Raw genomic sequence first — 11,032 nt, 5'->3', positions numbered from 1 at the left:
GTGTAGTGCTTGCATGCACCGAGTCTTATGTTTTGACTATTTGTATAGTCCTTTTTATTTCCCCTGCTAGCCTACACTTTTCCATGATAGCATTCATCTTCATATTCTGGTCCTTTCCTCTGCCTTGTATGAATAATTCCACCTTGCATTTGTGAGGCATCTCACACTTCCCAAAGCCCTTGTGTAGCCATTAACCATTTTGAGCCTTACCACAACCCTTGTGGGGTCAGGCAAGACCACTAGTGGTACTATTAATATATTTCACGGTAGCACCCAAGTTTCTCTAACACCGAGTCCTTCTGTTGGCAGCATTTCACCCTTTTTTTTTTTTTTCATTTCACCCATTTTATCTGCCATGTGAATTCTAGACCATGGATGAGAAAGTTGAGATGCTGGCGGCCTCGCAGGGGTCCTGAGACTGAGTGAGCCCTGGGAGATGCGCGGCAACTCTGTGCACCTCCTTAGGCCTTCTAACCTCTGAACATGGGAGGAAAAGCCCTTCTGCCCAGGTGGTGGGGGGAAGGAAAGCTCCACAATGGGGAAACCCATCCTGCTTCTCTAGCACATAGAGCAGTCAATCGGATGGGAAGAAGGAGTCACTCCCTGGTTCCAGGGAGACTGTCAGGGGTCCCCAGTCTGAGCTCCCTCCTCTTCCCCAACTGTCCTAAGGAGGCCCTGCTGTGAAGGTGGGCAGGAGGAATGGTCATGCTTCTGGCCTGGGCCTCAGGGCCTGGCGGAAGTCGGAGGCAGAAGCTACCACTTGGAAAATGGTATCCAAGCCTTTGGATGCCAGCCCCCTCCCCACAGAGACAGCGCTGCTGCGTCCACTTAGAGGCAGTTTCGAGCCATAGGTCCCCTATCAGTGGTCCAAGCTCCACAAGTCACTTTGCAAGGATCCCGCTGCCTCTGCAGAATGTGGGCAACACCTACCCTGCAAGTCGTTGGGAGGATAAAAATAATCTATGGACTAGAGGAAGCGCTCAAAGGATAGCTGTATTATCCACACTCAAGCGAACCGGGGAAGAGGATTCCCCAAATCGGCCGGCTGGTAATGGAACCAAGACCCCATCCTCAGCCCAAGTCTCCAGTTTCTCATCCAAAGGCCCGCTTCCCGGGCCGCTTCCCGGGGCCTTCCGTGGCCGCCGTGGGCCCCGAGACCAAGCTTTCCCGCCCGGCCCGCACCCAGGACCCGCTTCGCCGAGCGCCGCACAGCTGCGCACATCTGGCAGCCCCGGGCGGCCGCTGCCGGGACCCCTGCCCCGGAGCCTCGGTCTGGGCGGACCCCGGGGCGGTGCCGGCTCGGCCTCTCCGGGAGGCTCCCCGCGCGCCTCCGCTCCGGCTGCGGGCGCTGGAGGCGGGGCCGCGGGAGGGGGCAGCGGGGGGCCTGGGGGGGGCCTGGAGGGCAGCGGGGAGCCCTGGGGGGACAGCCAGCCGGGAGCCTGGGGGAGCAGCGGGGTCCACGGGGGTCCGCGCGGGGCCTCGGGGGCAGCGGGGGTCCGCGAGGGGGCAGCGGGAGGCCTCGGGGGGCGGCAGGGGGCCCGCTGGGGGCCTGGGGGGTCCGTGAGGGGTCCGAGGGGGGCAGCGGGAGTCGGGAGCCGGCGGGCCGCGGGGGACCTCGGGGGGAGCAGCGGGGGGGGCCGCGGGGGCAGAGGGGGCAGCGGGGGTCCGCGGGGGGTCATTGGGGTCCGCGGGGGGGCCTGGGGGGGCAGCGGGGGGTCGGGGCTCCGTTGGGGGGCAGCTGGGGGCCCCGAGGGGGGGCAGAGGGGGCAGCGAGGGCCGCGGGGGGCCGCTGGGGGTCATTGGGGTCCGCGGGGGGGCCTAGGGGGTCAGCGGGGGCCGCGGGGAACCTGGGGGAGCAGCGAGGGCCGCGGGGGGGCCGCTGGGGGTCATTGGGGTCCGCGGGGGGGCCTAGGGGGGCAGCGGGGGCCGCGGGGGGGCCTCGGGGGTCGCGAGGGGTCATTGGGGTCCGCGGGGGTCCGCGAGGGGGCAGCGGGAGGCCGCTGGGGTCCGCGAGGAGGCCGTGGGGGCCGCGGGGGTCGGGGCGCCGTGGGGGGCAGCGGGGGCCCGAGGGGGGCAGCGGGGGTCGGGGGGCCGGGGCGCACGCGTGTCTGCCGGCCCTCGGGGGCGCAAGCGCGGCGGATGGGCGGGAGGACCCCGGGGGGGGGGCGGCCCGCGGAGGTGACCCGGACGGCCGGGAGGCGACGGGACAGGGCCTGGCCCGCTGCCCGCAGGGTTCAGGCCCGGCCCAGGCAGCCGAAGGCCCTTGCCAGCGCCCGGGGCCAAGGCTGACGCGGGTGCAGCTGAGCACTGTTCGGCGGGTGGGCGCGGGCCCCGGGCTGGGGGGGGGGGCGGGGAGGGGGAGGGGGGCGGGGCGGGGGCGGCCTCCCTCTGCACCCCGGCCCCGCCCGCGCCTCCCGCTCCCGCGGCGGGACAGCTCCGCCCGCACCCCCCACCCCTCGGGGCTCCGGGACCCGGCAGCGACGGGAGGAAGGGAAACGCGGCCCCATCCTCGCCGAGGCGATCCGGCTCGCCCCACGCGTGCTGCCCGGTGCCGCCTTCCCGGGCGCAGGGCGGAGGTCGGCGGGGCGCACCTGCCTTGGGAGGCGGACCAGCCCAGGAGCCGTGAAACTCACCAGAGCTGAGCCCCAAAGGGTCCTGTGCACAGCCCTGATTCAGTCCCCTTGCTAATAAGACTGTAGGCCATAGGGTTTTACCTGGGCACTTTCAACGCACCTCTCCTCTCTATCCTCCCAGGCTTTTTTTTTTTTTTGGGGGGGAAGCACACAGAGCTCCTACCTATTCGTGTTACAGGTGAGAAAACACGGCTGGCAAAGGCCCATTCGCCCCCATTTGCGTAGCTAGACTCGGTCAGCCAGAGGCTAAGTCCCTTCTCTCCCTCCCTCCCCCCTCTCTCCCCCCTCCCTCCAGCTGTAGGCCAGGCTTCCACCCCTTCCAACATTCCTGAAGAGGGGTGGCCTCTATTTCTGGGAGAATCAGGCCCTCTAGTCACTGCTGCATGGGAGGTGGGGATAGTAAGTGAAAAGGAAGCAGGTTCTCTTTATTGCAGAGCAAATTCTGTGAGTGGCCTTCCTGGAGGCTTCTCTTCCTTGCCCTGGGGCAGTGGTTCTCAAAGTCCTGCCCTAGCCTGAGGGGCAGCAGGAACCTCACCCCGGAGAACTTACAAGAAATGCACATCCTCTGCTCCACCCCAGGCCTCCTGAATCAGACACTCTGGAAGCAGAGCCTAGCAGTTTTGTTTTAAGGCACACTCCCACCAATCCTGTGGGACACGCTCAAGTTCTGAGAACCACTCATCTAGAAGAGCCTCGGTGTAGGCTAGAAGCGGGCTGACTGCCACGCGAGGCGGGAGGGCCAAGAGGGCAAGAAATGAACTGGTCCAGTGGCTAGCAGTAGTGTGATAGGTCCATTCCTCAGATCCTCTTAACTGTGTGTGTGTGTAAACCTTTGGGGCCACGTACAATATTGGAAAGTAATGGAGACTGAGGACCTCCCATAGCATTGCATTCACATACCTACTCACATCTCAAACACAGTGTCCCTGCTGAGGCCCAGCCCTCCAACTTGCTCAAGATGATCTGGATGTTATGGATTCTTTTTGAGTTGAAAGAAGAAGATGCAGCCAGGTCCTGTCCTGCAATGGAAGGTTCTGCAATGGAAGGGCATCATTGCCTATGAGCAAGTTAGCGGAGCAGACCCTGCTCTTTCCTCCTCCCCCGATGACAGGTAAGGCTCACTTTGACCACCTGTGGAAGTGCTGAGCCAGCCTGGGGGTGGGAGGGAGGGAGAGGGGGACAGGGGGAGGAGGAGGGAGGACAGGGATGCAGGAGTCACTCCTCCCAGCTGGCCCCAGGGGTATGGAGGGTGGGCATGGGTACCAGGTAGGATCCGAACTGGTGACATAGCAGGGAAGCTTGCTGGGGGAATCGGTGGAAAAAGTCCCTCTCTCTTTGAAAGGGCTTCAAGAAACAGACCTTTTCCTTTCAGTCTCCAGATGTCATCACCGGGAGCACTATAGTCTTTCTGAAAAGACAATGAAAGGGATTGGACTAGAAGAGCCCACAGGATTTGGGGGGTGACAGAGAAGAAAGTTGGGGAACTCTCAGGATCTTCAGGACATTGTTAAACCGCCAAGTCAGTGGCCCCGGAGAGGTGGGGGAGAGGCACGCCTTGGGATTTTCCTGCTATGGGAGATGGATTGCTTTTCTTATCTAGCCGGCTGCAAGCTCCCTTCTCTTTTGCAGCCGCACCCTCCTCACAGGCTGGAGCACACTAGCAGAAATGAAAGTCCGGTTGGGCATCAGAGGGGTTACCAGGAGGACGCTCGGGGGGCTCTGACCACTCCAGGCACCGGAGCCCCTAGCATCCCGCACCTGTCTCAGGATGCCCGCCGCACCCCTCGTGTGGCTCTCTTGCTCCTGCCCTGGGCCCCTTCTTTCATCTGTCCTTGCTTTCAGCGAAACTGGCTGCTGCTCACTAGGCTTCCAGTTCCAGTTTTCGAGAGTGAGAACCTGATTGGCCTGGTCAAGCACCACGGCTCCCGAGAGGGAAGACATTCTCATGCTGGATGTCCTCATGGGTGGCTCACCGGTCAATCTGCGGAGGGGGGTCCCCCTCTGCTCTGTGTCTCCTCATCCATAGCAAGGAGAGTGGGTGCAGAACATGATCAGCCCCACTCAGCCCGAGGCCGAGGCTGTGGGCTGGGAAGTTTCCCTGACAGGCACACAATGCTGTTGGCAGGTCGTGAGGCTGGCTTGCCAGCGCAGCCTTCGTGGGGAGCAATAAAACGGCAGCGCTGAGCCAACCAGGGTCAGAGCAAAGGAATCCACTGCAACCGCAACCCTCTCTGCTGTTGATCTGTTACACACTCAAGAGTGAGGGTGGTGGTGGGGGGTCCAGTGGGAATGTTTGCCTGGGGCCTAGCTCTGCCCCAGACACACAGTCAAACTCAGAGAGTATCCACCCCCGCCCCCGCAGGTGCATACCCACAGGAAGTGGAGGCACTGCTGCTGCCCCAAATGTACACACCACACGTGATTTTTCCATATGGCACTCGATACAACTGTTTTCAGGGTTGTTTTGTCGTTGGAGTCCTTATGAAAGCCTTCACGGCCTGGCCTTGTGCCGGGATGTGCAAGCAGCAGCCCTGCTGATGGCACTGGAGGCAGAAGTGACAGCGAACGACCGCAGCAGAATGTTTCCTAAATCAAAGCCTTTAAAAAGCATATGGGGTACAAGCAACGAGGAGCCGGAGTGTGAGAGCACGACGCCCTTGCGCTGTGTTTATGGCATTCTGATAGTAGGTGTGTTATTCTTTCCGTAAGAACAAGCAATCACAGGGATGGAAGAGGCGCCAAGTGAGGTGTTTCTGTCACTTATTAGTTCTATGTCCTCAGGCAAATTGTTTGAACTTTCTCAGCTTCGGTGTCTTCATTGGTAAAATGTGTCTAATACTACTTCCCTTGCAGGGTTGCCCTATTCCTTACAGACAGTAAGGCACCTGAGAAAATGTTGAGCACATAACATGGTGACATCTTAAAGCTGTCATCCTAAAGGACCCCTTCCCCGGGGCAGGTAGGCTATAGGGTTACTTTGAGAGAATCATAGTCTGAATCTCCAGACCGTGGTATTGGCTGAGCGCTGGGATATCTGTCACCCAGCTCAACAAATGAGCTTGGAATTCATTGTGCTCATCAGATCAGAAATGAGAAATGGCTGGAAGGTGCCAAGTGGATAGTGGGATATTGGGAAGAAGACAGCTTAATTGATGCTAATCTGAGCAGGAAATGGAGAGGAAGCCAAGTAGCTTCGAGAGCTGAGCCCAGGTGTCATTCATCATTTTATGCTACATGGGAAGTGGGAGAGGACCCAGACCTGATACCAGCCAGGGCTCTGAGGAAAGAGTCAGAGGCCACTGTCACCAGGAAGTGAATGATGCTGAATAAAAACCACCCCAGGCACTAAGAGAGAGGTCAGGAATAAGGATGGGATTTGCAGGATTGGGGAGCCAAAGGACCTTTAGGGGAATGACAGAGATATTTAGGAATTCTTGGGACTGGAGTCAAGAAAGGTCTACTAGACAGCTGAGAGCACTCAGAAGTCCAGTGTGGCTGCCTGAGGCCACACTCAAAGAGAAAATCAACAGTGAGTATTGGAGACGTTTTAGGGATCCCTGAAGGCTCCCAGTGGGAATACCAGACATTGCGGTGTTAAGATGGCAAGGAGGAACGGGTGTGTGTGTGTGTGTGTGTGTAAAACAATATTTTTTTCCAGAGGACAAGACTCCAAAATGTGTTTCAGCACCACCACCACCTGCCCCTTATACATCCTGCAAAATCCTCCAAACTGCGGAGAGGATGGACTTTACTCCCATCATTAGGTTACATTAGAAGGCACAGCTGGCCTTAAAATAAGAAGAATAACTAGGTGGGTAGGACCTAATCCTAAAAGCCCCTTAAAAACGGAGTGTCCTCTAGCTGCTGACCGAAGGGGAAGTCAGGGATCTCAAGCAGAAGTATTCAAGGTACCACTGATGACTTGAAGAGGGAGAGGCCACTTATCAAGAAATTTGGCAGCTTCTAGGAGACGCAGCTCTGGGGACTACCAGAAACGAAAAAGGGATCAGTCCTACAACCATAAGGAACTGACAACAAGAATGGGCTTGGAAATGGATTCTTCCCCAGAGCCTCCAGATGAGAGTGCAGGCGAGTTAGCACCTTGATTTTAGCCTTGGGATCCTCTGAGCGAGAACCCAGCCTCTCCATACCAGATTCGAACCGTGATTTGTGAGATACTAGGCGGGAGTTTTTTTAAGCTGCTAATTTTGTATGGAATCTGAATGCAACAAGAGGAAACAAATACAGATCAATGAAGAATATGTGGTTCAGATTTAGGACTTAATCTTTCATGCTTCCCACCTTATTTCCTTTTTGTTTCACATTACCTTCTTCATCTTTTTTTGTTTTGTTTTTGGCCAATTTACTATCTGATTACTAGGAACCAGAGAGAATTTGACTGTACCTAAGTGCTAATAAAATAAAATATAAGAAAAATGTAAATCTGTACCTGCTTCTGCCACTTAGTATGTGTGGCTTTGGGAAAGTTGATTAGCTTCCTTATACCTCAGTTTCGCATCTATAAATACCGTTTATAAGGCTTACTTGCTGCACTGAAGTTAGACTCAAGTCACATGATGTATGCTTTATGAAATATAAAGCTGTATATAAATATGAGCAGCTATGTTTTTGAAGCCAGAACCACCGGCAGGGTACCTGGGGCAGCCAGGTGAGCCAGCAGAGGTGAAAGTCCCAGCTAGAATATCGAGGAACCTAAGAGAGAGGAGAAAATTAATAAGAAGAGCCCCTTGGAGAAAGCGTTGGGGAGCAGTTGCAAGGACTCTTTCTTCTCTTGAGTGTGCTTTCAGTCTAAAGACTGAAAGTAAAAAAAAAGCAGACTGGGAAGCGCGCGAGACGAATTCTCAGTATCACCAACCCCAGGGTTTAAAATCCTAGATGAGGAAAGAAGTAATATGACCTCCAGAATGGCCAACCAAATCATTTAGAAAGCTAAAGACAAAAGGAAGCCTGCCACGCTGCAACGAGGACATTGCGTAATGAGGACATTAGACAGAACAAATGAATGAAATCAAACACCTCCAAGGCAGAGGAGAAGCAGAAGGAAATTTCTTTTGGGGAAATGTTATCATTGGCTAAAGACAGAACATGCCTGTGCTTCACAGTGGTGTGGGAACAGTCTCGGGCGGTAAAGAGATGGTTGGAAAGGAAGGCTACAGGCCCTGTGGCAGCATATGGAAATTCAATCCATAACAAAGAAAATCAGACAAGAGATGGGTGATAAGCACACCCATGAAGGACAAAAAGACAGATGTAAAAATCTGATGAGTTCTCCAACTTCTAACAGCATCCAAATTAGCACGTTTATTATGGATCAGATTAAATAGCTACACAGAGAAATACTTTGGAGAAGATTCCGAAAAGGAAGAACCAGCACCAATGCTATATTTACTCAACAATAACAACAAAGTGTTTTGTTTCCTGCCTGTTCCATTGTTTCTTGACAAGGAAGCTGCATTTTAAAAACATGAACCCAGGTAATATGAAAACACACACACACACACACACACACACACACACAAGGTAAATCTCAGATGAATCTACAGAAGTAATTAAAAGCTTTCACTAGCACAGTCATTTTGTGATCATTCTAGAGCGGGACGAAACTGAGACCCAAGCCCAGGCAGTAACCTCATACCCTAGAGAAGATCCATGTTTAGGATCATGGGTGATCTACTTGGGAAGAGGCACAGGCTTGAACTCTACAGGTTTTCCTTGGTGACATACTGAACATTTAGATCAGCCTCTCTGAGCATCAGTTTCTTAACCTGTAAAAACTGTAGGATTTTGGATTCAGTGGAATCTTATATATAAAATGGCTGGCATATGGTCAACAATCAAAAAGGGGGACTAATTTTTAAACTACTAATGTCGCCCTAGTTGTAAAGGGGCTAACTAAATAAACTCAGATCCTTTCCACCTTTAAAGTCTTATGGGTCTACCCTTGTAGGGTAGCCTTATTGCTGGGAATATAAAATGATGCAGTTGCTGTGGAAGATAGTTTGGCAGCAGTTCCTCAACAAGCCAAACATAGACTCATCAGACAACCCAGTAATTCCACTCTTAGGTACATACTTAAGAGAACTGAAAGTGGGGACTTACACAGTCACTTGTACACTGATGTCATTATAGCGTTTTTGTTGTTGTTGTTTTTTTTGCAGTAGCTGAAAGATGGACACAACCCAGTCTCTGTCAACAGATAAATGGATAAACAAAACGTGGTGTGCGATACAATGGAATATTATCCCGCCATAGAGAGGAATGCAGTTGTGCCACATGCTACAACACAGACGAACCCTGCAGACGTTGTGGTAGGTGAAACAAGCAAATAAGCCAGAGACAAAAAGCACACATATTGTCTGATTCCATGTATATGAAATATATAAAAGAGGAAATGTCATAGAAACAGAAAGTAGAGCTCACCATGGGCTGGGGGAAGACGTTATTGCTTACTGGGTACTGGGTTTCTATTTGGAATGATGGAAATGTTTTTGGAAACAGATGGTGTGATGGTTATACAACAGTGTGAATGTGATTAATGCTACTGAATTGTACACTTAGAAATGATTAAAATGGCATCCTTTATGTTATATACATTTTTTCCCACACACAAAAAAAGTGTGGTTCTATCTTTCAGACTCTTCTCCTATGATATGGTAACATCCAAATTAGAGAAATGAACGCCACCTGCCCTTTTTATATTCCCTACAGTCACAAGTGTGGGCTCCGGACACAATTTGCCTGGGTTCAGATCCTCCCTTGGGTCCTTACTACCTGTGCCATCTGGGGCAAGCTGCTCAAAATTTTGAGCTTCAGTTCCCTTTTATGTAAACTGGAGATAAAAATAATCTGTATCTCATAGACACTATGAGATGCTTACATCGTGCCTGGTATGAAGGAAGTGCTTAGGAAATACGATTTCTTCCTGTTCCTTGAAAAGCACCACTATAGTGGCAGCAGAAGGTAGGGTGCATCAGAGCCGGGTGCCCAATGGTGCTAGGGCCAAAGTACTAATCCCGATTTCCCAGGATGCTCCTTACTGAGGTGGGAAGCCTTGGCTCTCATCCCCAGATGACCGGAAGACAACAAGCCACACTCCTTGAGGCTCTACCTCAAGCCCGCTCCATCCTTCCCACTTTAGGTAGAGAGATCATTCTAGTCCTTCAGTAGATAGCACCTTGCAGCTCTTGAATCCAGTCCACACTCATGAATACCCCTTTCTGCTCCAACCATGTTGACCTGCTTGCAGCTCCACCTGGAAGGCTCCTACCTCGCCACCTCTCCTGGCTCTCGACTCCCCTTCCTTTCAGCCTGACTCACCAGGGCTGAGTTAGATGCTTCTCCTCTGAGCTCACATAATGCCCCTTCCGCCCTCCCTGGCATCGCCTACTCACTCTGATGTTATTACCTGTTTCCTTATCATGTCTTAAGATAAGATTAAGCTCCTTAGGCTATTATTAACCTTTAATCCCCAGTGCCCAGAACAGTGCCCAGAACAGTGCCCATAGTGCCTGGCTCAGAGGAACGCATGCTGGTTGAATAGAGGAATGAATTTGAACAGATAGAAGAATAGATGGATGATCTGGCATTGGTTCTACAAGTTGCATCAGGTTGTAAGATGGCAATACCAGCTCCTATCGGCCGTTGGCATCTTTCAGACCTTCATTAGACCAGTATGGACCCTTGACAGGATGTCGATTTTAATGGGAAATAGTGACAGCCTAGGTTCCAAACAAGGCAGGTGAGTGACTGTTGGTTTTTTAGAAACTTACTGCCCCCTACTGTCTGTTTTTAAATAGATTTCCACCCATGGTTTCAGTTCCTTCAAGACCCTCTAAACCTACCTCGTTCTTAACTTTCCTACTTCCACTGCTGGTGGCACCATTTATGGGAGCTACTAACACTTAAAATCTTTTCTTATTCTCCCGTAGCCCCTCAGATCTCTGCAATCCCTCAACCCATTAACGTGACCTCCCATCTCTACCCACTTTCCTATTCTTACTATTACCATTAAAAAGTGCTTGTAAGAACAAAGCTCTATTAAAGAATGTTTTCCTCTGCATTGGGAAATCATCAAGGCCACTCGGGCCACTCAACGTCATTTAATACGTAACACAGACTTGAGGCTAGCTTCCACTTCTCTAGCACCTCTGGGAAACACAGCACCATTAGACTAGTTAGATTCTCAAGGCAGAAACAGTACCAATTTTAAATGGCACTAAATGGGGCAATGACCTAGCACTGCTCCTTTATTAATCTTCATAATACTAGGAAAAATTAGGGGCATGTCCCTCTGCCTTAGGAAACAGGAAGGCTAGCCTTTCTCCTTTGAACCGGTGGCATTGTTTTATTGTCTTTGATTAGGGAAGGTCTTAAGCAAC

The 11,032-nt window shown here is 52.6% G+C and overlaps 1 long non-coding RNA gene across 2 annotated transcripts; it reads left to right on the top strand.

The window, feature by feature from the left end:
• The first annotated feature begins 937 nt into the window (after positions 1 to 937).
• On the top strand, positions 938 to 10,733 carry LOC102151524. Of its 2 annotated transcripts, XR_005361572.1 has the most exons (4): positions 938 to 1,048; positions 3,555 to 3,744; positions 8,813 to 8,962; positions 10,139 to 10,733. It is a non-coding gene; the product is annotated as an uncharacterized LOC102151524 (long non-coding RNA). The 2 variants fall into 2 exon arrangements; XR_005361571.1 differs by having other exon boundaries at positions 8,813 to 10,733.
• The last annotated feature ends 299 nt before the right edge of the window (positions 10,734 to 11,032 follow it).

The sequence above is a fragment of the Canis lupus genome, chromosome 7 (assembly GCF_011100685.1).
Source record: "Canis lupus familiaris isolate Mischka breed German Shepherd chromosome 7, alternate assembly UU_Cfam_GSD_1.0, whole genome shotgun sequence".
Lineage (NCBI taxonomy): Eukaryota > Metazoa > Chordata > Mammalia > Carnivora > Canidae > Canis > Canis lupus.
The sequence above is the reverse complement of the archived record's forward strand: the minus strand, read 5'-3'. Positions and strand labels throughout refer to the sequence as shown.